This window comes from Syngnathus scovelli, chromosome 5, assembly GCF_024217435.2.
Source record: "Syngnathus scovelli strain Florida chromosome 5, RoL_Ssco_1.2, whole genome shotgun sequence".
Lineage (NCBI taxonomy): Eukaryota > Metazoa > Chordata > Actinopteri > Syngnathiformes > Syngnathidae > Syngnathus > Syngnathus scovelli.
In genome coordinates this window covers 15,615,853-15,641,617 of record NC_090851.1, presented here as the reverse complement: position 1 = coordinate 15,641,617, position 25,765 = coordinate 15,615,853, and the positions used below count along the sequence as shown (strand labels likewise).

General features: G+C 46.1%; 2 long non-coding RNA genes across 2 annotated transcripts in view; both read left to right on the top strand.

The window, feature by feature from the left end:
- The window catches only part of LOC137840286 (uncharacterized), a 245,330-nt gene that overhangs the window by 174,592 nt on the left and 44,973 nt on the right, over window positions 1-25,765 (top strand). The window lies entirely within an intron of this gene.
- LOC125969493 (uncharacterized) lies at window positions 8,877-9,622 on the top strand. The gene is made up of 3 exons (XR_007481604.1): window positions 8,877-9,076; window positions 9,216-9,293; window positions 9,368-9,622. It is a non-coding gene; the product is annotated as an uncharacterized lncRNA (long non-coding RNA).

Below are 25,765 nucleotides of genomic sequence, written 5' to 3'. Positions count from 1 at the left end.
GCTGGATAAATTTGGATTTTTTCATATTGATTTAAATTTTTATTATCCAAAACCTGTTTCATCTCTTCATCCAAAGAATGATCGGCTGTATTGCGAATGGTCGGGGCAGGCCGGTTCAGCCTCTCGAGCTGATAAGGGGAGACCAGGTACATTTTCTGAGCCGTTTTCAAACTCATTTTATGATTTGTTCATAAAACCACTAACGACGCTCCCTAGAACAGGTGCGAAAGCGGCCAGTAACGGCAATATAAAACCACCTTTCTGAACTAACACAGCTCTTTTCTTCTTCAAAGTATTTTTCTTATCAGCCAAAAGGCGGATATTTTTCTTTTGCTTTTTAAGTCTCTTGTAAAGTTTTGATTTTAGAGGGACATGTCCTTTAAGAAGATTTAGAGCAGTGGTTCCCAAACTTTTTCAGGCTAGCGCCCCCTTGGCTCCCCAGTGAATTCCTAGCGCCTCCCCCCCAGGTTTGGTATGCTGCAATTTGAAAAGAGAAAGGTTAAACACAAATGTGTATTTGTGAACCAATTTATTTTTTAGCAGTTTTAACTGTTTCAGCAACATAGAATGGTAAATAAACATTTTCTTCCATTTACTCACAGAAAATGGTGGCGGACGTGATCTAAGGCACGCCACCCTCGCCACCCTCACAATGACACACGCGCGAACACGCATATATATGCCTATATATATACCTCCACACATGCACACACAGGTACAAAGTCATATATGTACTATTGTGCCTGTACGATTGATGAAAGGGCATAATGACGTCACATCAACATACAACACACGCTCGTTAGGTTCTGCCGTGTATCTTCAAACGAATGCGTTTGTTCGACCCCCAAAAAGGGCCTGCCTCGGCTTGAGCGGTGTAGGAAATTTGGCTTTTTTCAGGAATTCCTTCACCTCCATGTTCAACTTTTTCATTTGTAATCATTCGTGCTCCCACATAATTACAAGGTGCACATCGTGTTTAAGCTGTAGTTCCTGAATTTTCTTTTGGGTGTAATCAAACCTCTCCTGAAAGGGGCGTTTCTTTTTGTCGGATATATTTTAGAGAAGTTACCAGGGTGCGGGTTCGATTCCACCTCCGGCCCTCCCTGTGTGGAGTTTGCATGTTCTCCCCGGGCCCGCGTGGGTTTTCTCCGGGCACTCCGGTTTCCTCCCACATTCCAAAAACATGCTTGGTAGGCCGATTGAAGACTCCAAATTGTCCCTAGGTGTGAGTGTGTGTGCGATTGGTTGTCTGTCTCTGTGTGCCCTGCGATTGGCTGGCAACCAGTTCAGGGTGTCCCCCGCCTACTGCCCGATGACGGCTGGGATAGGCTCCAGCACGCCCGCGACCCCCGTGGGGACTAAGCGGTTCAGAAAATGGATGGATGGATGGATTTTAGAGATGTCGTAGCATTCCGTGCAGCCGTGGTGATAACAACCAAAATACTCAAACACTATTTTTACGCACCCAATTTCAGAATAGCCGTCTACCGTGTAGTTACCTATCCTAACCTTGCCCAGGTTCAATGCATGCCTAATGTGAATATTTTGGCTATGCGTGATCCATTGCATGTACTGAATAGAGTCATGCGAAAAAGCTTTGTACTGACTCATATAGTTGTCTGAACGTGTAATGGCTAGTGTTTGAGGGGTTAAAAAATTAGTGCGAAAAACTTTCATGCACGCAGAGGCTTTTGTCACAGCATTGAATGGGTCTGTTCCGGTGGCCTCAAAAAACTCACTCCTGAATTTCTCACACCCCTGCATTAACAGGTCAATGTCATTCTCGCAGTAGGCTATCGCCTGTTTAGCAAAATCAAACACATTGCTAGCTTCTTTGGCATACCATTCGTCAAACTTGGCTCGTTGAGGGGGTGACATTCGCTCAATATCATAGTACGTAGGGTCAGGGTGACACCCTACGAAGTTTAGATGCTCTAAAGAGCTGCATTTGTGTGGGAAATAACCCTTTGATTTGTCTTCAAACCCCAGGGCCTCAGGCATCGCACTTAGAGGCATTGTCAGGAATGAGAGCGAGTCTATGAATTGAGATTTTGTGCCTAAATCGACAAAAGACAGAACTTTACTCCCCTGCATCAGAATGTCAAGTTTGAGACCTAATTCAAGCATTCTCCTTATCAAGATGTATGAATCAAAACCTCTCGCATTATGTGCAACAAATGTAGTTCGTTTAAACCGGGTGTTTCGAAAAAATCTGAGAAATTCGTCAACACAATCTGTGCCAAACCATTGTTTCGCCAGTCTATTTGATTTACAACAGATGAGAAAAAGTTTGTGTAAACCATCTGTATCTACATAGGTTTCAAAATCGCAGTTGACTGCATTTTTGCAAGGTGGTTGAGGCTTGATGGGCTGAATTTAGCACATGTGGGGGTTCAGCAAGGCATCATCTTGATTTAAGATCTCATCACACACTGTGCATTTTTTAACAGGGCAACGATGTTTAGCACCGGTACCATCAGCTTTCACATAATACTGGAGACCACACTGCAAGCATTTTTTGTATGAAGTGCAGTTGCTCACACGATTCGTCGCTCGAAACTCTTTATGTTTGGCAAAGCATTCCTCATTACGACAAGTTTTGTTACAGTCGGGGCAGATAACACGTTTAATCCGCCGTTGTTGACAACACGGATCGAGACAAACGCTACAGTGTCCTTTACACTGGTGCTGTTGCCAATTCTCGTACCCCTTGTAGCAATGTCTGCAAAAGAACGCATGACCAACGAATGCCTCTATAGCTTTCACGCCGTAGTAATGACCCTCGAGGTGTAAGACAAATAAAGTGTCGTTGTCTGTTTTGGGATAATGTGTGTCGAAAAAAGTCATGGGGCGGCAGTCCTCTTTTCGGTACATTACATTTATTTTCCGTTTGAGGACTTTCTCAAATTTATGGACATCTCCCAGACTCACAGGTGTTTGACAATTCAACCCAACACTCTCGTGTAAGAGCCGTGCCCGTCTTGTGGCCTGTTTTGTTGTGAGTGTGTCATTTAGCAGATAGGTTAGTGAGAAAGCAAAGCATAGATTGTTGTCTTTATTACGAGGTATGTGTAAGTGTCGTTTTTTCAACCTCAAAATTTCTTTGTTGGTACTGTTCAGCAACCTACGACGCATTCCACCGCGCAATGGAGTGACTATTTGTACAATAAGCTCTAAGCTCTCATCAGCCAAAAGCTCTGCATTTGATTGGGCTAAACCAGGTATGGGCAAACTACGGCCCGCGGGCCACATCCGGCCCACGGGACCGTTTAATCCGGCCCGCCAACCCTAAATAAATTGTATTATTAAACATTTTTTTTTCTCTCATTTTGCCTGCAATGACTGTGTTTCCCCAGTAGATGGGGAACCACTCGCCTGCGCATTTACTACCGGAAGCCGTGTCAGAAAGCTCGGTGCACATTCACAAGTGTGTGTACGTACTCAGTAGTACGGAAATGGCGCACTCGCGCTCTATTTGTATCAGTGCCGAATTTAGAGCGTGGGCTGTGACGACAGCATTCTTGTAATTTGCGCGCCGAGCTTTCGGATACAGTTTTACGCTAAAGCCACCCACAAACCTTCCCCTGGAATCCTTCCATTAAAATGAGTCGCCCAAGGAAAAGCAAAGTGGACACTGAGTGCCGAGTGTTTAAAAAGAGTGGCCAATTTGGCTCGACGTACGCGACGTGACGTTCAGCCACATGAACATCAACATCAAATGAACACTGAAAATGAAGGGGAGGCTTTCAAGTTTGTTGTAAAAAAATGCATTTTGAATATGATCTGTACAAATAGCAGGGATTGAAACTAGCGACCATTCTCATTTTCAAACAATGCAGGATGCTCAAGGACATTGATGCACCACCTGTTTGTGACTAATCTTAACCTTTAAAGTTCTTAAGGCTTACTTTAAGGAAGTGTTTTCCGTTTCCTCACTTCTGTTACCAGGTGTTTGTGAGTTAAAACTCTGCTCTGATTTTCAGATACCCCTCACCGTGTTGCCGTTTTGATTACTTTATTTGGATGTATGCTTTCACCGATTCTTCAAGATGATATATTTGGTCAGAATGTTTGCCGTTTGATGTGATCTCATAAGATAAATATCTTTCATTAATCTGACCTGCAGGCACTGAAGTGATGGAGACTGTTATTCATAATAACAGTGTCATATTTTATGAGAATCACTGATAGCAGTTTTTTAGGGATTTTTTTTTAATGCTGTTAATAAATGCATTTGTTTTCAAAAAACTTTTTTTGAATATCCATGCTTTACTACCTACTAAAGGCCCAAACCTTTTATGCAATGACCTTTACAGGTCGTTTATATTACTTCACACAAACACTACATCCATCTGCTCCTGGTTCGGCCCCCGGTCAAAATTTAGAACCCAATTCGGCCCGCAAGTCAAAAAGTTTGCCCACCCCTGCCCTAGACGCACTGGTTGATAGCAAATCTAACTCAGGTGTATCACTTCTCTGCTCTGTTTCACAAAAATACAGGCCCTATACATGCCCCTACATGTCCCCATCCAAAAATGGCGCCAGCAAACCAAAATGGCGACAGCCAAAGATTGCACCGTCTCGACTGGCGCTATCTTGGCGCCCGCCAGACTGGTGCACATGACCCCCCCCCCCTTCCCAATCCAAAATGGGGTTGATTTATGGTGCCATAAAAGGCCATACAATTTTATGACCCCCTACCTCATTTACATACAATAGACATCAATGGTAGGTACATTATTCATTTGTGTGTGTCGGGATTTACTTGCCAAAATATGAGTGGACCTCGATGCGCAGGAGCTTTATTTTTCGCCATTTTTGTCCAATCGCGCAACTGCAGCGCGCCGGGTGCTCACTGTCGGTAACGCAAATAGAATATATTCCAAAATTGGAGTTTACAGGCGGGAGAGAATGATTTGTCTGTATATCCGTCCAACCACACAACCGCAGCGCGCCGGACGCATTATAGTTACATTGCCGTCAAAACCTAGGAAATATTCCAAACGTCGGGATTTACTTGCAGGAGTGTTTGTGGACCTTAGTGCACAGGAGCTCTATTTTTTGCCATTTTTGTCCGATCGCTGACTGCGCAAACGTAGCGAGCCGCCGACCGCGCAACTGCAGGGTGCCCTCTTGGCGCGGCGTCCTCTCAGCTCTTCGCCCGCGCGGAGCAGCACCCTCTCGACGTAACGCGGCGCCCTCTCGGCGCAGCATGACACGGCACCTTCTCGCCGCGATCTGGCGTCTTCTCAGTTCGGCGCTGCGCCCTCTCCCGGCGCAGCGCGCGCGCACGCCTTCTGCGTGCAGCGCACTCTCGGCAAACTGTCGGTGCTACGCCTTCTCAGCGGGCACCCTCTCAGCGTGGCACCCTCGTGGCGCGGCGCACCCTCGGCCCACCCTCTCGGCGAAGCGCACGTGCCCTCTCGGCACAGCAGCGTTTGGCCTCTCGGCGCAGCGCGCACCCTCTCCGCACGGCGCCCAAACGGCGAGGCGTCGTCTCAGCTCGGCACAGCACTATATCGACGCAGCCTCTAGGCGGGGTTCCCTCCCGGTGCAATGCGCACGTGCCGTCTGGTTGCAGTGCACCTTCGGCGCAGCGACCGTGCCCTGTCAAGTCAAGTCAAGTCAAGTCAAGTCAAGTCAAGTCAAGTCAAGTCAAGTCAAGTCAAGTCAAGTTTATTTGTATAGCCCTAAATAACAAACAGTCTCAAAAGGCTTCACATAAACAAAAATTGACAATTATTCTCAAAGCATCCCCAGATCTTAAGGTACCAAAAGGGCAAGGAAAAACTAAAAAAAAAAACCCTACCAGGGAAAAATGAGAAACCTTGAGAAGAGACCACAGATGAAAGGATCCCCCCCTTTCAGGATCACCAGGTTGTAATGGATGCAGAGAGGGCACAAGTAATACATAATATGAAAATCAATGAAAAAATGGATGTCGAAGGTGGCCTCGATTGTACTGGCAGTGTCTTCAAGGAGGTTGAGCTGCAGTTTCCTCATCTTGAATTGGTCCCCGAGAATCCAGCTAGCCGCTATCAGCTTTTGCGCCACCTAACCCCCTCCCTAGCCAGGGAGGGGGGTGGGGAGAGAGAACAAAAACAAACTCCGGCCGAATCGGCCACTACAAGTTAGTTAAAGGCCATCTCATAGAAATGTGTCTTTAAACGTGTCTTAAATGTTTCTACTGAGGTAGCAGTTCTAATATCCATTGGTAGGGCATTTCAAAGCTCTGGAGCCCGAACAGAGAATGCTCTAGAACCTGCAGACATTTTCTTGGCCCTCGGTGTAACTAAGCCCTCTCGGCGGACCATAGCACAGGAACTCTATTTTTCACCAATATTTCCCGATCGCGCACCTGCAGCGCGCCACTAACGGCGCAAACCTAGTGCCCCGCCGACCGCACAACTGCAGGGCCCCCTCTCGGCGCGGCTTGTTCTCAGCTCAGCGCCCACTCGGCGCAGCACCCTCTTGACGCAACGCGGCGCCCTCTCGGTGCACTGCGACACGGCGTCCTCTCGGCGTCGCGTGGCGCCTGCTCGGTGTGGCGCGGCGTCCTCTCGGCTGGGTGCCCTCCTGGTTGCAGCCCATTCTTAGCGCAGCATGTGTGCCCAGTCTTTGCAGCACGGCTCAGCACTCCGGCGCGGCTACCTCTCGGCGCGGTGACCTCTCGGCGCGGAAACCTCTCGGCGTGGCGACCTCTCGCCGCGGCGCACTCTTGCCGCAGCTCCCTCTATATCAGGGGTCACCAACACGGTGCCTGCGGGCACCAGGTCGCCCGTGAGGACCGCATGAGTCGTCCACAGGACTGTTCTAAAATTAGCTCAAATAGCCGCACTTGTCAGTGAGCTGCATTTATTTATTTTACAGTCAAACCTCGGTTTCCGAACGTCCCGGTTCTCAAACAAATCGGAATTTGAACAAAAATTTTGAGATTTTTTTGCTTAGGTTGTTGAACAAAATTCGGAGGTCGAACCTCACGACATGAGCCGGGTGGACCAGAGAAAACCCGACCGCGCGGCCCGGATGCCGACTGACTCCGTAGTTATTGTATTTTCGTTACTTTGAGGATTGTATTAACCCTTATTCATGCCTCCAAAGAAAGCAAGTGGGAGCAGTAAAGCCATCCTAAAACACAAAGACGCTCTTAAAGAAATGCGACTGTGAGCGCCCGGCGCGCTGCAGTTGCGCGATCGGACCAAATTAAGCTCCCTTCACACTGAGGTCCACTTAAATTCTGGAAAGTACAGCAGGACTTTAAAAATATTTTCTAAATTTCAGCGATGGCTTTGTCACAATAATGCGACCAGCGCGGTGCAGTTGCGCGGTCGCGACGCGCTACGGCTGCGCTTTCGGCGGTGCGCTGCTGTTGCTCGATCGGACAAAATTAAGCTCGCTGCGGTCTTAGGTCCACTTAAATTGTGGAAAGTACATCAGGACTTTAAAAATATTTTCTAAATTCCAGCGACAGCTCTGTCACAATAATGCGCCCAGCGAGGTGCAGTTGTGCGGTGGGCGACGCGCTACGGTTGCGCGTTCGGTGGTGCGCTGCAGTTGCGCGATCGACAAAAATGCGCGAATGAAAAAATTGTTTAAAAAAAAGGCGGTTCCTTTAGTCTTGGAACGGACAATTTTTTTTTCAGTAATTTGTAATGGTAAAAATAGATTCGGAATTCGACCAATTCGCTTCTCGAACCGCCTTCTGGAACGGATTGTTTTCGAAAACGGAGGTTTGACTGTATTTTTGCAATTCTTGTTAAAATCACACTTACATGTGAACTGGAAATGACAATAATAACACATAGTGAAAGCTAAATTGAGCAAATTGGCGCCCTCTCGGCACGGTGTCTTTTCAAAGTCAGCTTTATTGTCAATTTCTCCACATGCCATTTTCGGTGCGACGCAGCGCCCTGTCGGCGCTCGGGAGCGCTAGAAGAGAAATGAAGAAGGCACTAGGCCTTGATGTCTATTCATATGCAAATGAGTTAGGGGTCATAAAATTTTATGACCTTTTTATGACTTGTTATGGTTGTCACGACTCGTCCCCGATCGTGTCATAGTTTTGTTCGTGTGTCTGTGTGCTCGCCCCTCCCCTCCTGTGTGCCCATGATCAGTGTGATTATTCCCACCTGCCTCTCGTTACCTGTCGTGTATATAAGTCCTGTCTGCCCCTCACTCCCTGTCGGATCGTCGATGTCGTCACGTTTGCTGTCCTTGTGGTTCCTGTCTGTTTCGAGTCTGTTTCTGTTTGCCATCCCTGTCGGTCAGTCTGTCATGTTATTAGTTTGCCAGTTCTTGTCTGTTTCCCTCGATGCCTCGCTCCACTTCCCTTTTCCCTCAATAAACCCTGTCCAAGCTGCATTTGGTCGCCCTGCTCCATTTCCACTCCAATTCGTGACAATGGTATCATAAATCACCCCCTTTTGGATTGGGGAGGGGCCAAGATGGAGCCAGTCGTGATGGCGCCATCTTTGACTGTCGCCATTTTGGTTTGCTGGCGCCATTTTTAGATGTGGATATGTATGGGCATGTATTTTTATGAATCAAAACAGGTGCAGCATCTGAGCTAGCTTTGCTACCAGCCAGTACGTGTGGGTTGAAGGGGGGGCGTTTTGTTGAGAAAGAGAAGGGGAGGGGTCTTTGTGTCAGTGTGGGGGGTCGTGAAAGTCGGCATTATTGGTGCCAAAGATATCTGAAAGAGAGTCGCATGTAATTTGACAAACAATAGTTTAGAGGATCAAGGGGGATTTTGTTGAGAAAATCATTGAAGTGTCGTCAGCATGGTGCCAAAGTTATCTAAAAGAAAAAAAATCAAGGTGTTGTCGCATGTAATTTGACAAACAATAGTGGAGTCGGCATTATTGGTGCCAAAGATATCTGATGAGGTGCAGCCTTTGATGCGTCATCAGCATGCGGCCAAAGCTATCTGATTTCTCGCGACATGTGATCCCATAGGCGTGGTCGAATTTGAAGTTGGTTTAGTACGAATGACCAACGCTCATTTTTGAGAAGACAAGCCATCGCTCTGAGCAACGGAGTCGAAGCGCGTCAAAAGCTGTTTCGAGAATGGTTAAAGGTAAGTCATTTTACTACTTTGTCGCCGTAATAATAATGATAATAATAATAACAAATGATAATAATAACAAATAATAATAATAATAATACACTGTGGTTATTTTATAAAACAAGATGTAATGTTTATGTAATGTTTGTAGACATCATCGCTCTTGCCGATGTCCACGCATCTTTTGACGACAACTTTAGCGACGTTTACCTAACACAATCAGACTACGGTGAGTCAATCGTACATCTAAAATAGTTCATATAAATGCTAGTAGTTGATGATTTTATTTGATGTATGTAACAGATCTCAGGGCCGCGTCTACTAGGAAAAACAATCAGCCGACACAAGCTGCATTCGAACGCCATATTGAAGCAGTGGAAGCGACAGAGCCAGCGACAGAGCCAGCGAGACCAAGCGCATCAGAGTCACGTGCCACCGTTGGAACCAATCCAATTGCATCCCACGCCGACCAACAGGAAACATCAACGGACACAGAGTTAGCTGAAGCTCTATCGACATACGAGGGGTTGAACCATCATCAAGAGTTGACAAACAAAGTTGGAGGTATTCCTTCTATTTTTTCTCTCTTTGTAAGCTATCATCCGACTTGCTATTTTCGGTATTATAAAGGAATAACTTTTTTATATCTACTTCCAGGTGAGCGTCGTGACATGGAGGCACAGAGAGGAAGGAGGAGGAGGAGGGGGTAGCCCTTCTACAACACGCGCCACTCAACCAGCAGGGGGCCTGTAAAGTGCCGTGGTAACTGTATCTACAAAAGACGGTTACAAGAATGTTTTAAGATAATACGTATTCTGACAGATTTAGCCGAATCAAAATAGGTCTGTGTTGTTTCTGTTGTGTTTTATAAAAGGAAATATAATGGATCATTCAAACCTTACGTCAACGGAGTCAGATTTCTTAGCAATCATTGATGAAATAGATTTGCTACCATTTAGCGAAACAAGCCAAAGAAATGACACCAGAGCTAGATTTGTCAACCGTTAACAATACGTCTAGGAGTCAAATAACAGATTTGCTAAACAATGTGAGCACAGCTTTGTTAGAGGGGGAAAGACCAGTCAGTCCTGCTATTCTTACCCATTTACTAGCTGTCATAGATGAATTGAACAATCAGAGTCTGAATGAAGGTAGACAGAGTCCTACACAAATCCCTTCACAATTGCTAAACATGATATCAGAATTAAACAACCAAGCTAATGACAGCAACGGGCGTATCAGTCCTGATATTCCTGTCCAGTTGCTAAACATTATCCAAAATCTAAATACGCAGCCTCCGGTTGACCCGTTGACCGCTAACCCTGTCGATTCATCGCCGGCTGCTACTGACGACATTCCACCGACATTTCAGCCTAACAACTGCTCTGTTATAATTGATCACGAAATAGATGTTATTGATGACAACACACCAACATTTCAACACATGCCCCAGCAATCTAACAGCGGTTCTGTATTAGCTGATCGGCACGGCGGTTCTGTTGTAGTCAATAGACCGCATTTCAATAATGTAGAGGTAAGGCGACAGTTAAATATACCATCGCAACAGAACATTAATGAATTTGCAACCTTCTACCTCCAGATTGAAGATAAAATAGATGGTGTTATGCAAGAGGTGGTTAGCCGGGCACAACCAGGTGATGTAATTCAGGCCGAGTTAGTGGGTAGTAACGATAGAGCTCACATCTACCAGCAAACGATTGACATAAACTCTATCAGAGATAGTGTATCAGGCATGCTTGAGCGTTTAGCCCAATCAAATACAGAGCTTATGGCTGATGAGGGTTTAGAGCTCATTGTACAAATAGTCACTCCATTGCGCGGTGGAATGCGTCGCAGGTTGTTGAACACTACCAACAGAGAGATATTGAGGTTGAAAAAACGACACTTACACATACCTCGTAATAAAGACAACAGTTTGTGTTTTGCTCTTTCACTAACCTATCTGCTAAATGACACACTCTCAACAAAACAGGCCACAAGACAGGCACGGCTCTTACACGAGAGTGTAAGATTAGATTGTCAAACACCTCTGAGTCTGGGCGATGTCCATAAATTTGAGAAAGTCCTCAAACGGAAAATAACTGTAATGTATCGAAAAGAGGACTGCCGCCCTATGACTTTTTTCGACACGCATTATCCCAAAACAGATAACGACACTTTATTTGTCTTACACCTCGAGGGTCATTACTACGGCGTGAAAGCGATAGAGGCATTCGTTGGTCATGCATTCTTTTGCAGACTTATTACAAAGGGCACGAGAATTGGCAACAGCACCAGTGTGAAGGACACTGTAGCGTTTGTCTCGATCCTTGTTGTAAACAACAACGGATTAAACCTGTCATCTGCCCCGACTGTAACAAAACTTGTCGTAATGAGGAATGCTTTGCCAAACATAAAGAGTTTCGAACGATGAATCGTGTGAGCAACTGCACTTCATACAAAAAATGTTTGCGGTGTGGTCTTCGGTATTATGTGAAAGCTGATGGTACCGGTGCTAAACTTCGTTGCCCCGTTAAAAAGTGCACAGTGTGTGATGAGATCTTAAATCAAGATGATGCCTTGCTGAACCCCCACATGTGCTACATTCAGCCCATCAAGCCTCAACCACCGTACAAAAATTTAGTCTACTACGATTTCGAAACCTATGTAGATACAGATGGTTTACACAAACCTTTTCTCATCTGTTGCAAATCAAATAGACTGACGAAACAATGGTTTGGCACAGATTGTGTTGACGAATTTCTCAGATTTTTTCGAAGGCCACGGTTTAAACAAACTACGTTTGTTGCACATAATGCGAGAGGTTTTGATTCATACATACTGATAAGGAGAATGCTTGAATTAGGTCTCAAACTTGACATTCTGATGCAGGGGAGTAAAGTTCTATCATTTGTCGATTTAGACACAAAATCTCGATTCATAGACTCTCTCTCATTCTTGACGATGCCTCTGAGTGCGATGCCTAAGGCCTTGGGGTTTGAAGACAAAGGGTTACTTCCCACACAAATTCAGCTCTTTAGAGCATCTAAACTACGTAGGGTCTCACCCTGACCCCGCGTACTACGGTATCGAGCGAATGTCACCCTCGCAACGAGCCAAGTTTGACGAATGGTATGCCAAAGAAGGTAACAATGTGTTTGATTTTGCTAAACAGGCGGTAGCCTACTGCGAGAATGACGTTGATCTGTTAATGCAGGGGTGTGAGAAATTCAGGAGCGAGTTTTTTGAGGCCACCGGAACAGATCCATTTAATGCGGTAACAATTGCGTCGGCGTGCATGAGAGTTTTTCGCACTAATTTTCCAACCCTTCAAACACTAGCCATTACACCATCAGACAACTATATGCATCAGCACAAAGCTTTTTCGCACGATTCTATTCAGTACATGCAATGGATCATGCACAGCCAAAATATTCAAATTAGACATGCATTGAACGGGGGTGAAGTTAGGACAGACAACTACACGGTAGACGGCTATTCTGAAATCGGGGGCGTAAAAATAGTGTTTGAGTGTTTTGGTTGTTATCACCATGGCTGCGCAGAATGCTTCGACCTCTCTAAAATATGCCCGACAACAAAACGCCCTTTTCAGGAGAGGTTTGATAAAACACAAAAGAAAATTCAGGACCTACAGCTTAGACAGGATGTGTACCTTGTAATTATGTGGGAGAATGAATGGTTGCAAATGAAAAAGATGAACATAGAGGTGAAGGAATTCCTGAAAAAAAACAAATTTCCTACACCGCTCAAACCGAGGCAGGCTGTTTTGGGGGGCCGAACAAACGCATTCGTTTTAAGATACACGGCTGAGCCTAATGAGCGCGTGTTGTATGTTGATGCGACGTCATTATACCCTTTCATCAACAGTACAGGCACCTACTCTATCGGTCATCCAACGATTATCCACGGTGATTTTAAAGACCCTAGGTCGTATTTCGGTTTCATCAGGGCCACAGTCAACCCACCCCGTGGTTTGTATTTTCCTGTTCTACCCTTCAAAACAGCTAAAGGTAAACTCGTCTTCACACTGTGCCGTACATGCGCCGAGTGTAACAACCAGCAGACGGCGTGTACACATAGTGATGAGCAAAGATCGTTAACAGGTGTTTGGACAACCCCTGAATTTGTTAAGGCACTTGATCTCCGGTACACGGTTGCAGATATTACCGAAGTATGGCATTACACAAGAACGAGCGACACAATTTTCCGCGATTATATGCGAACATTTCTAAAAGGTAAACAGGAATCTTCAGGTTATCCGGCTCACGTGGTCAACCAGGCGGATAGAGAAAGATACATAGAAGGGTATGCCATTCATCAGGGTATCCAACTAGACCCTTCCAAAATTGCTGTAAACCCTGGCAAAAGGCAAGTGTCAAAACTCTGTTTTAACAATCTATGGGGAAAACTTGCGCAACGTGAGAACATGACAAACACAAAAATTGTGACAAAATCTGAGGATTTTTTTGAACTTCTGTTTTCAGGTCTGTACAATGTGAAATTCTTCCATTTTATCAGTGAGAAGCTTTCAATTGTGCAGTATTGTTTCAACATAAACAATGAGATCCCCGCCTCAAAAACATCAAACGTGGCTACAGCGTGTTTCACAACAGCCTATGCACGCCTAAAAATGTACAGCTATTTAGAAATTTTACAGAGGCGTGTCCTTTACACCGATACAGACAGCCTCGTGTACACGGTGAAACCGGGCGAAAGTGTTCTCCCTCTAGGGGGATTATCTGGGTGATTTGACAGATGAGCTTTCGAATGACAGCATTTTAGAATTTGTCACAGCGGGGCCAAAAACATACACTTACAAAACACGAGGATCATCTCAGACGGTCATGAAAGTGAAGGGGATCACGCAGACTCACGAAAGCGGTCACAGCGTCAATCTCGATAGCATGCTCAGTTTGGTTCAAGGGTACATCGATACAGCAGGTGCAACCTCAGATGTGCTATACGCTCCTCAACATAATATCGTTCGCGATAAGAGAGGGTTTCATCTCAGAAATATGTCATTTTCCAAGCGGCTTAGGGTGGTGTACGATAAAAGAAGGCTGCTAGAGCGAGGCACCACTGAATCGTTTGGTTACTGATATTTCTATCTATCTATCTATCCATACGTGTGTCTGTGTGTGGAAATGGCTTTTAACCAGATTGAATTTGACTCTAGATTAGAACTTCCTTTTTCATCTCTAGTAGCAGGGCCTTCAGGTTGTGGCAAGGCTTTCTTTGTAAAAAATGTATTGGAAAATCCTGAACATGTTATGAGAAAAAACCTGATAATATTGTCTGGGTTAATACTTCATATCAACCAATGTACGATGAGCTCAAAAACCTGAATAAAGACATTGTTTTTATCAAGGGGCTGCCTGAATCTTTTGATGACGAGAAGCTGTTCCCGCCACAGCAGCAGCATCTACTGATTTTGGATGACATCATCTTTCAAGCTTCGGATAACCCGGAAGTGGTTCGAATATTCACCCAATATAGACATCATAAAAATTTAAGCGTTATAATGCTAACGCAGAATGTATTCCATCAGGGCAAATTCAGCCGTACTATTAGTTTAAACAGTAATTATTTGATTTCGTTCAAAAACCCCCGCGATAAACTGCAGGTGAGTGTCCTGGCAAATCAAATTTCTCCCAGCAACCGGAAGTTTTTCCTGGAATGCTTTGAAGATGCTACAAGAGAGCCGCATGGGTATTTACTGGTAGATTTGACACCTTCATGCCCAGAACAATATAGACTACGTACAGGTGTACTACATAACCAGTGGCCTGTCGTTTATATACCCAAACAATAAAACGATGACGAAGCTTTTAAAAACAAACGCACCGTTACTCAAATCTCTGTTTACATCCAAACCGGCCAAACGTAAGCATTTGCTACTCAGAGGTCCCAGTAGTTTAGTGAAAGCATTATGTGAGATTGCTCTAAATCTTTTTAAAGGACATGTACCCTTAAAATCAAAACTTTACAAGAGACTTAAAAAGCAAAAGAAAAGTATTCGCTTTTTGGCTGATAAAAAAAATACTTTGAAGAAGAAAAGAGCTGTGTTAGTTCAGAAAGGTGGTTTTATATTGCCGTTACTGGCCGCTTTCGCACCTGTTCTCGGACGTGTCATTAGTGGCTTTATGAACAAATCATAAAATGAGTTTGAAAACGGCTCAGAAAATGTTCCTGAGCTCGAGAGGCTGAATCGACCCGCTCCGACCATCCGTGATACAGCAGAGTATTCTTTGGATGAAGAGATGAAACATCCATCCATTTTCTGAACCGCTTAGTCCCCACGGAGGTCGCGGGCGTGCTGGAGCCTATCCCAGCCGTCATCGGGCAGTAGGCGGGGGAGACCCTGAACTGGTTGCCAGCCAATCAGAGACAGACAACCAATCGCACACACACTCACACCTAGGGACAATTTGGAGTCTTCAATCGGCCTACCAAGCATGTTTTTGGAATGTGGGAGGAAACCGGAGTGCCCGGAGAAAACCCACGCGGGCCCGGGGAGAACATGCAAACTCCACACAGGGAGGGCCGGAGGTGGAATCGAACCCGCACCCTCCTAACTGTGAGGCGGACGTGCTACCCAGTGCGCCACCGAGCCACCTTGAGATGAAACAGGTTTTGGATAATAAAAATTTAATCAATATGAAAAGATCAAAATTTATCAAACCTTAATGCAGCGTTACATGGGGTTGGTCAAACAAAAAGACTCCGAGCAAATTCCTATTACGATTCGCAACAAAGCCAATGAGGGGGGTGAAAGAAAGACCGCAGATGAGGCCACAATTGAGGTGACAGGTGCACAGTATGGGAATATTTTGGACGCCATAGGTCCACGTTTCCGGCGCAATGCCCACTATGTGCTGAAAAGACTGTCGGCAGAAGATGTAAGCTGGACGCCGTTAAGTGAATTTATTTTTAGAGGAAAAACTGTCAAAGGCTCCCATATGAGCGATTTGTTGAGACATTTGTGTGCGAGTGGGAAAAAAATCAACGAGCAACCGGTAGGATGGAGTAAATTTCTTCGGACGCTAGCCCGATTAAACTTACCGGAAACAAGCATCTCCAACCCCTTGGCTCGCGCGGATTTCAAACGTTTAAAATACGCTAGGGGTGAAGATGAGGATGTTTCTTATGTAGAAGATGTAAGCGTGTTGAATAAAAGAAAAAGAAAAAGGATGTCACCTATAGTAAATTAGGTTATTTATTAGATGATACTCTATTGTTCTTAGTGAAAAAAAACCGCATGACTCTGTAACTCTCTTTAACAATGTTTATTGAATAAAAGAGATTTTTATAAAACATTAACACGGTTTCAGACAATGACATTTTTTAAATTTATGCAATGAACATGATGTTTGCCCGCCGCACATCCGGTCTGGCCTTCGACATTTTTTGACAAACTCACTAACCATGGCGTCATTATGGAGAGGATCTGAATTGTAATGAGTCAGCACTTCATGATAGGTGAGCCCCCACCCACGTTGACTTAGATAATACACACAGTGTTGACCGCAGGTGTCTGTCACCTCGTGTTTCAGCTGGCCGTTCTGATATTCGACCCGTTTAGAATGCTTCTTGTCACTGATCGGATGGAACATGGAGCAGGGCGACCAAGTGCAGCTTGGACCAGGGTTTATTGAGGGAAAAGGGAAGTGGAACGAGGCATCGAGGGAAACAGACAAGAACTGGCAAACTAATAACATGAGAGACTGACCGACAGGGATTGCAAACAGAAACAGACTCGAAACAGACAGGAACCACAAGGACAGCAAACGGGACGACATCGACGATCCGACAGGGAGTGAGGGGCAGACAAGACTTATATACAGGTAACGAGAGGCAGGTGGGAATAATCACACTGATCATGGGCACACAGGAGGGGAGAGGCGAGCACACAGACACACGAACAAAACTATGACACGATCGGGGATGAGTCGTGACAGAACCCCCCTCACAAGGGACAGCTCCCGACGTCCCAAAAACAAACAACTAGGGAAACCGAACCGCACTCGGGCGGCGACTTGGGGAACCGAACCGCGCTCGGGCGGCGACTTGGGGAACCGAACCGCGCTCGGGCGGCGACTTGGGGAACCGAACCGCGCTCGGGTGGCGACTTGGGGGACAGAACCGCGCTCGGGCGGCGACTTGGGGGACAGAACCGCGCTCGGGCGGCGACTTGGGGGACAGAACCGCATTCGGGCGTCGACTTGGGGGAGCGAACCGCAGACGGGCGGCGACTTGGGGAACCAAACCGCACTCGGGCGGCGACATGGGGAACCGAACCGCGCTCGGGCGGCAACTTGGGGGACAGAACCGCACTCGGGCGGCGACTTGGGGGACAGAACCGCACTCGGGCGGCGACTTGGGGGAAAGAACCGCGCTCGGGCGGCGACATGGGGAACCGAACCGCACTCGGGCGGCGACTTGGGGGACAGAACCGCACTCGGGCGGCGACTTGGGGGACAAAACCGCACTCGGGCGGCGACTTAGGGGACAGAACCGCACTCGGTCGGCGACTTGGGGAACCGAACCGCACTCGGGCGGCGACTTGGGGAACCGAACCGCACTTGGGCGGCGACTTGGGGAACCGAACCGCACTCGGGCGGCGACTTGGGGAACCGAACTGCACTCGGGCGGCGATTTGGGGAACCGAACCGCGCTCGGGTGGCGACTTGGGGAACCGAACCACGCTCGGGCGGCGACTTGGGGGACCGAACCGCACTTGGGCGGCGACTTGGGGGACCGAACCGCACTCAGGCGGCGGCTTGGGGGACAGAACCGCACTCGGGCGGCGACTTGGGGGACAGAACCGCACTCGGGCGGCAACTTGGGGAACCGAACTGCACTCGGGCGGCGACTTGGGGGACAGAACCGCACTCGGGCGGCATCCCTAACATGAACCGCTCTCGGGCGGCAACCCTAACGTGAACCGCTCTCGGGCGGCAACCTTAACGTAAACCGCAATTGGCGGCAACACTAACATGAACCGCAATCGGCGGCAACTCTAACATGCACCGCAATCTGCGGCAACTCCGGAAGTCTGTACTGCAATCGGCGGCAAACTCCGGAAGTCTGTACCGCAATAGGCGGAGACTCTGGAAGTCCGTACTGCAATCGGCGACGACTCTGGAAGTCCGTACATTAACCGGAGTTAACTCTGGAAGTCTGTACCGCAATCGGCGGCAACTCTGGAAGGCGTGGCTGTGCGCAGCAGCAAGAGCCATCACGTGCCGCAGCAGTGGGAGTGGAGCCAGGCACGATCGCTGGTTTGGCGCAGCTAGCTTGATGTCTGCTGACGTCCGTGGGTCCTGCGAAGCTGGGGTGGACCCCGATGGCGGCCGTGAGTCTGATGACGCCGGGAGGCACTCCGATGGCGGCCGCGGGTCCGGCATCGCGGCAGCAGAGTCCGATGGTGGCCATGGGTCCGGCGTTGCGGCAGCAGAGTCCCAAAGCTGCCGCGAAGCCCATGGCGCTGGAACATGCACGGACTGGCGGTCGTGGATTGGGCATCGCAGCAGGATCTGATGGACCAAGCGCTGGTCGTTGTAGTGGTCGGATCGTCGATGTCGTCCCGTTTGCTGTCCTTTTGGTTCCTGTCTGTTTCGAGTCTGTTTTTGTTTGCCATCCCTGTCGGTCAGTCTGTCATGTTATTAGTTTGCCAGTTCTCGTCTGTTTCCCTCGATGCCTCGTTCCACTTCCCTTTTCCCTCAATAAACCCTGGTCCAAGCTGCACTTGGTCGCCCTGCTCCATGTTCCATCCGATCCGTGACACATCTTCAAAAATCTGTATATACTTGACGGGTAATATGGACTATCCGGTGGCAGACCAAAAGGATCAAAGAATGTGGCCGAACCATCCGATTCTAAAGTCAAAGCGAGCCAGTGCTCTCCGGGTAGATGTCTTGGATGGGTGTTGACAATGTAATATTTTGGAGGCGGGTCTCTGACGTCAGCTAACTCATCCGATGCGAAAACACCTCCAAATAAGGTTCTCTGCATCCGAGTCATAATCAAGTCCAAATCACGACCGTTCATAGCGTTAATAATAGTCCATCAATACTTCCCTCTTGGCATTAATCTCGATAAGAGAATCGTATGCAGCGTATACGATAAGAGTTGCTGTGTGTGGTAGCGGTACACGGAAACGCACATCGAGGCGTACAACCCCGTTGTTTATGGGTGTCAAAGCCCCAGAATCATCTGCCTGACTTAAATTGAAAACAATAAGTGAGTAGCCTTGACTAAAATCCTGTTGATCGATACAAAGAGGTAGAGCTTTCAAAAAACGCCCTGTTGCTGTGTATAAATTATGAAATTCACGTGTACATATCCCAGCTTCGAAATTGGGCTGAAAAGCTTTGGCAGGTATCTGTCGACCTTCATGACTGAGAGCTAAATACTCTATGTTATAATGCAAAAAATTAAACGGGTTTAAATCTCTCCGTCCCATGAAACTGTGGTTTACTAGGGCTATTACAATTTGTTTAGGGATACGTCAGAGGAAGAGATTATCCTGATGGCAGATTCTTGAGTTCTGAGGTATGGAGAAAGTCTTCATATTTATTCGGCTTAACGGATACAGTGTGTTACCTTTCTGTAAAGCGGCGGCGTGGCCTATTGCTACAGCCGGTGAGACTGTTACTTTTTTGACAAATAGGGATGCTCCTAGTATTTTGAGACACGAGTCGCTGTCTGGAGCGCTCATGAGACAGAAATCATTAGAAGCTCTAGTTAACTTTAGACGCAGATCCACATTATTCAATAGATGGCGTTCGGAAAAGAAAATATCTCCATGAAGCGGTCCCGTAAGGTGGAATTCACGTGAACCTGCAATCTGCTGTGCGCGACGCAAAAACCCGAGATTAATTTCAGCTCCCTCGACAGCGATGGAGTCCATCCGCCCCTAGTGTCTTTTGCGAACATTCCTGCTGTGAATTGTGACTCCAAAGAATCGCTTGAAAAGTTTAACAGTAACTCGATGATGGACCTGTAGGTGTGTGTGGCACTAGATTGTGACATTAGCCGCCCGCCCAACGAAATATCTAATTGACTAAAAATTGTGTTTATAGGGAAATTCACGATGCCAACTTGTTCTTGCGGTGGAATATTTGTCCCATCTCTACGCGTCACCTTTAAACGGAGATGTAGTAGAGTGTCGGATAAATCTAAATATTTTGAGCCGTCCCCGAGTATAAAAAATTCTATGGGACCCTGGTCCACAATTGCGGACAAAGGTTGAAATTCGACATATGAACTATCTTCTATTGAGAGTTGCGTCAAGGGCGGGCTAAACAGGTCAAGACTTGATAGCCTTGCCTCGAGTGATTTAAAATGTAGAAGGGCCTTTTTTTTTTTTTTAAGAGAAAATATCTGCCTTGCGTCTTCGCTTTTTCCTGACAACTGGCCTGAGACCTGTCGAGCGCCTTTTTCTTTTAAAGCTCCTTTTTCTCCGCCCACCAGGATGGAGTCCCCCACATGACAATACAACTAGCCCGGAATCTTGTTGATCGGGGCCTTGTTTCTGGTGGATTCTTTGAATGACGCGCCCTGCTACATCCGTTGCTATTTTTTTAGCGGCGGCTTGAAGATGCGGCTTCGCCAAGTTAAACCCGTTTTTGAACATAGGCATCACAAAACGGAATAGTTTTGCAAAAATAGACCCCAGACCACGCCCATATTGCACCGGGGTTCCCAAAAAGCCCTGAAAGGAACCCCGACTTGTGTTTCATAATAATCAACAAAACGATATAAGTCAGGATGCGTCGCTGATGTCATCATTATTTTTTATTATTTCGATCTAAAATGCAGAATGAGAACGACTTTCCCGTATTCGAAATCTATCGGATTGTTCTGGTCTGTTCGCAGGTAAACCGAAATGGTTTCAATATGGCTTCTGCACACATCTAAATAGTAAACAGGACTAAAAGTTTTGTTTATAACGTCGCCATAACTACCCTCAAGAGGTAGGGTCCTAAGCATTGGAGCGTAGGCGTCACCAACTGTCTGATGATGTATGACGTCAGTGTAGATGAACATGAAATATGATCCGGCTCGTCTGTCGGCAGGATGTTGTGCGTTTACGCCTTCCGGCTTGAGTGAGAGCCAATGTTCAGGGTTCATTCCAACAATGTACGCTAGGGGGCTCTTGAACATAATTCTCAACCCTTCTTCGCCCGAAAACAGGAACCTCTGTTTATGTTGATCAAATTGGACGTTAATCTTTTTGTTACTCCCTTTAGTTAATAGAGTCCAAAGCTAACGATTCATGATCTCTATAGATCCCTCCTCGCGTTTTGAGCATGGTTCGAACTTCTGAGTCATCTTGGAACACATCCCCTCTACGAACCGGAAGCTTAGGCTGTTTCAGATAGAAATTCCGTTTTTTCTCAGGAATGTTAGGGATTGAGTTGATGTCTGAAATCTCACATAAACCGACCACCCACGAGCCTTTTAAATCGATATATTGCGCCAGTTCGGTTTTAAATTCGCTGAGGCTGTTTTCGCTAAAAAGATGCATACTAGCATTTGACGCTAATGTTAAGTAGAATTCTCTCTGGCCTTCACCCATCTTGTAATTTTCACAGAATGGCCGTTTTATCGAACGTCAGATGTTTTTAATACTCTTTGCGGGTACCCAACTGTCGAATTTGGCTGGCCAGCCCACCCAGTGGACGAGGGACTCGCGTTTGCCTGACACGGTGCGTGATTTAAAAATTTTCTGTATGCGAAAAATGTAATTTTTTAAAATTTTTACTTTTTGTAATTCCACTTCGTAAAAGCTGCCTTCTATAGGCATACCATCCAAGTCCGATATTTTATAGACGAGGGGAACGCGATGGAGACGTTTTGTTATTCTGAATATTTCATCTGTATAACTTTGTAAATAACCTTTCTCAAAAACCCCTCTCAGCTTTGTTTCACCTGGAGCGAACCGGAATTTGTCCCCGCGTTGAAAAGGGTTGTTTGTATACAGGTTGGTAAAAACAATATCTTTATTATCCTCGTTTACGGCATTTGGTGTCATTTTTATACTACTGTGAAAACAGTCATTATAACTGACAATAAAATCCTGAATTACATCAATGTAGCGCTGCGTGTTCTTAGCTGTGAAATACCTCCACATGCGCGTTTTCAACGTTTTGTTGAATCGTTCAACAGTTTGCGATTTTGTATCGGAAGATGGTGCAAAATGTGTAATATTGTACTTTCGCATTAATTTCTGGAAATGTTTGTTAAAAAACTGTCATGCTCTCATGTGTCGTCCGGATCACTTCCTGTTTTATTGTGTGATTTTCCTCTCGTTCCAGTCGGTGTGTCCTTCCCCTGTGCGTCCGGTCACGTGAACCCCTGATTCCAAGTGTGTGCACCTGCGCCAATGACCAACTGTCTTCACCTGTGTTCCCCTCCTGTGTCCATATAACCCGCATCTTTCCCCGTATCCAGTGCCAGTGCCTCTTGCCTTGTTGAGAACACTAGCGATCACGAAACCCTCGAGTCCACGTAGAAGCCTTGTTTGAACGTCTTTGATCACCGATGTTAACTTGGTTACATCGCTATCTTGTTTTTGTATTTCCCTCGGTTCGAGGCGCTTTGATTTCTCCTTTTTCTCCCTCGGTTCGAGGCGCCTTAGTTTCCCCTTTTTTCCCTCCTAGTGAGGCGTTTTTTGTTCGACCATCAGTGGAGACAATAAACACTTTGTTGAACTTTGGAATCTCTGCATTCGAGTCCTCTCCCTGCTCTGCGCCTGACAAAAACTCCGCTCCTTTATCTGTTTGAACGCGAAATGGTGAGCCGCTAACTGATAGGATATCTTGAAATGCTTTGGTGACCTGTTTTAGCTTTCAAAACGCGTACATATGCATATTTTGAGAAAATATCGATTACGGTTAGTAAATATTTATAACCATCGTTGTAGCGTGCTAGTGATTGCATATCGCATAAATCTGCTTGGAATTGTCTCATAGGACCTCGAACAAAAACTTTATTTCTAGGAAAAGTTATTCTGGCTGGTTTGTGTAAAGTGTAAGCATCTTGATCGGATAAAAAAGCTCTCACTTTTTTAATGTTAGTGTTTTTACAGCTAACAGCCGCTGTTCTGTGTAGGCATGTCTCTCCCCCAAAACTAGCTGGACTCTTAGCACAATAATAGAGTCTTTGAAGACATCTCTCTCCTCCCATTGTTAGCTAAGTTCTGCTGGATATCAGAGTGTGACGCTGTTAATAAAACAAGCAGGTATGACTTTTAAATTGAATAAACACAGAGAAACAATCGCTTTTCCGGTCACAATAGTTTATTATAGAAAAAAAATCAACTAGTTCTTAAAAACATTACTAATAAGCAGAAACAGGTATAAAACATGGTAAAAAATAAAAACATGGTAAAAAAATGTTTTTCTACAACTCTTAAGGTTTAACATAAAGCATGAATTACTTTGGAACTTATTAGAGTTTTAAACTTCTTTAGCTGCTCCTCGGTTATATCTAAAAATACTGTTAGGGTAGTCATCAGCTGGGCCCACATTTTTTCACAATACTTCCCATTGTGTCTTTCCAAACGTTCTAAATAATAGAGCGACTTCGTTGTTACTCAGCACAGTGTCACACGCTTCTTGTTTTATCATACGGAGCCGCGCAAAGATCTTGCACTCGTGAGCTAGGTCGTGTAGAATGGCAGAAAAAGTATTGCGAATGTTTATAAGAGGTGCTGAGGTTTTAAAATAGAAAAGCATTATCGACAATGTATGGAGGAAGTCATCATTGCACAACTCAGCCGTCACTGCTTCATAATTCACGTAGAAATAAAAGCTTCGATCCTCAACATACAAGCACGTATGATCATCAAGAACACATCCATCACACGTTATTTTCGCATGCTTCATTAAGCCATCATACAAAAGATGAGCCACCATCAATTTCAGGCGTGTGTAATCTTGAATCACCAACCATTTAAGAGGTTCTACCGTCATATTATACTCTGAGTCCTGTTGTGTGCTGATTCTCACAGGTGTCGACGTCACCGTAGGAACGATGCCAAACTCAAGGTCGTTGTCAACGATCGTGTCGTCAGCCTCCTCAAAATCACCGGGCACCTCTGTCTCTGTCTCTCTGAGCATGACTCTTATGTCAGCAGCAGACAAGCAGGGCAAATCCATGCCATTTTCAGGAAAGCGGGCGCACGCATCGTCAAACAGCTCGATGGCTCGTGACGAGGGCCACGGTTCATGCTGCTGCTGCTGCTGCTGCTGCTGCTGCTGCTGCTGCTGCTGCTGCTGCTGCTGCTGCTGCTGCTGCTGCTGCTGTTGCTCCGTTGTGTTTGCTAGGTTGTACCCCGAGGTTTCAGGGGTTTCAAACACGTCAAAAGTTGATGACAAAGCTCCGTAGAGAGAATCGGGTTGCAGATCGTCGAGGCAGATCGGTGACATGCGTTCGCTCGGGTCGGGAGTAGGCAGTGGAAGAATCTCAAACCTTTCCACCCTTGTCACTGGCCCCGCTGGCGTTGGTCCCGGTTGTTCAGCCGCCGTGCTTGGCCGTGGTGCCGCTATGAAGGCTGTGTCCGCATCATCATCTGTCTCTGCACCAGAGTTGTCAGGGCTGGACCAGAATGTCATGCCATGCCCATGTTCCATAGGTACAAAACTTGGTAAAAGTCGTCTGGCAAGCGTTTTTTGAGCCATCTTTTTTCTCTGTTGTGCGTGTGTGTGTGTGAAAGAGGCGTCTGCAAGTCCGCTCTTATACATTTTAGATAGTTATGGTAATGACTACAACTCCACCTTTCTGTGACTGCAGGTGAGAAAAAGAGGGGGGCTATGAGGGGCACAGTCTAGTGTGCTGAGGAGAGGGCTAGTTTAAAGTTAATTTTTTTAGTAAGGGTTAATCTAAAGTCAGTTTACGTTTCACTCCGACAACGTTTGTCCAGACACGGCTTGATAGAAAAAGTCCCGTAATACTCTCACCAAACGCTTGCATCCTTTCATACCATGCGGTCAATGGTATATTCAATATTGTCTGGAAAACGCCACACTCGCTGTTAAACACTTCAAGCTTTAGATACATTAGATCAATTGGCTCTCCTCTTCTGTCCCATCAACAGTTTGAGGAGAAACTTTAAGCCGGAAAAAACAGCTTCCGCTGGCTGTGATTTTTGAAATCCAGGTTGCATTCAGCTCACCTTCTAACCCGTATTCATTGAGAAATTCAGACAAAACCTCGGGCAGGAGTTGATTTAAAACACCCCAGTCATTTGAGTTCAACGTACCATACGCACCGGCCTGCTCATAGTTGCTGTTGTTGTTGTTTGATCCAGAGCTCTCTTGATTTCTCATAAAGAAAGACAACTCACCAGTCTCGTAAAAAAATTAAAATCCCCATAGAGTCTCCGGTGTTAGATGCCAGCTCCGCTCAAGTTTTTCTGTAGGCCTCTGTTGCATACGTTTTAAATACATTTGTTTCTTCCTAGGGGCATCTAACAAGCCATCAGGGCCTTTACGGCAAAGATGGATACTGACCGGCGTTTCTGCTATCATGATTTGAGCTTTAGGTTTGCAGTTTAACACCACAGCTTTAGCTTAGCTCTTTTCTGTGAACTAGCAGCACAATACTCTGGCGTAATATACCAACAACAGGTCCAGCCCCTCTCTCAAACCACACCTCTGTGTATCACGTGTT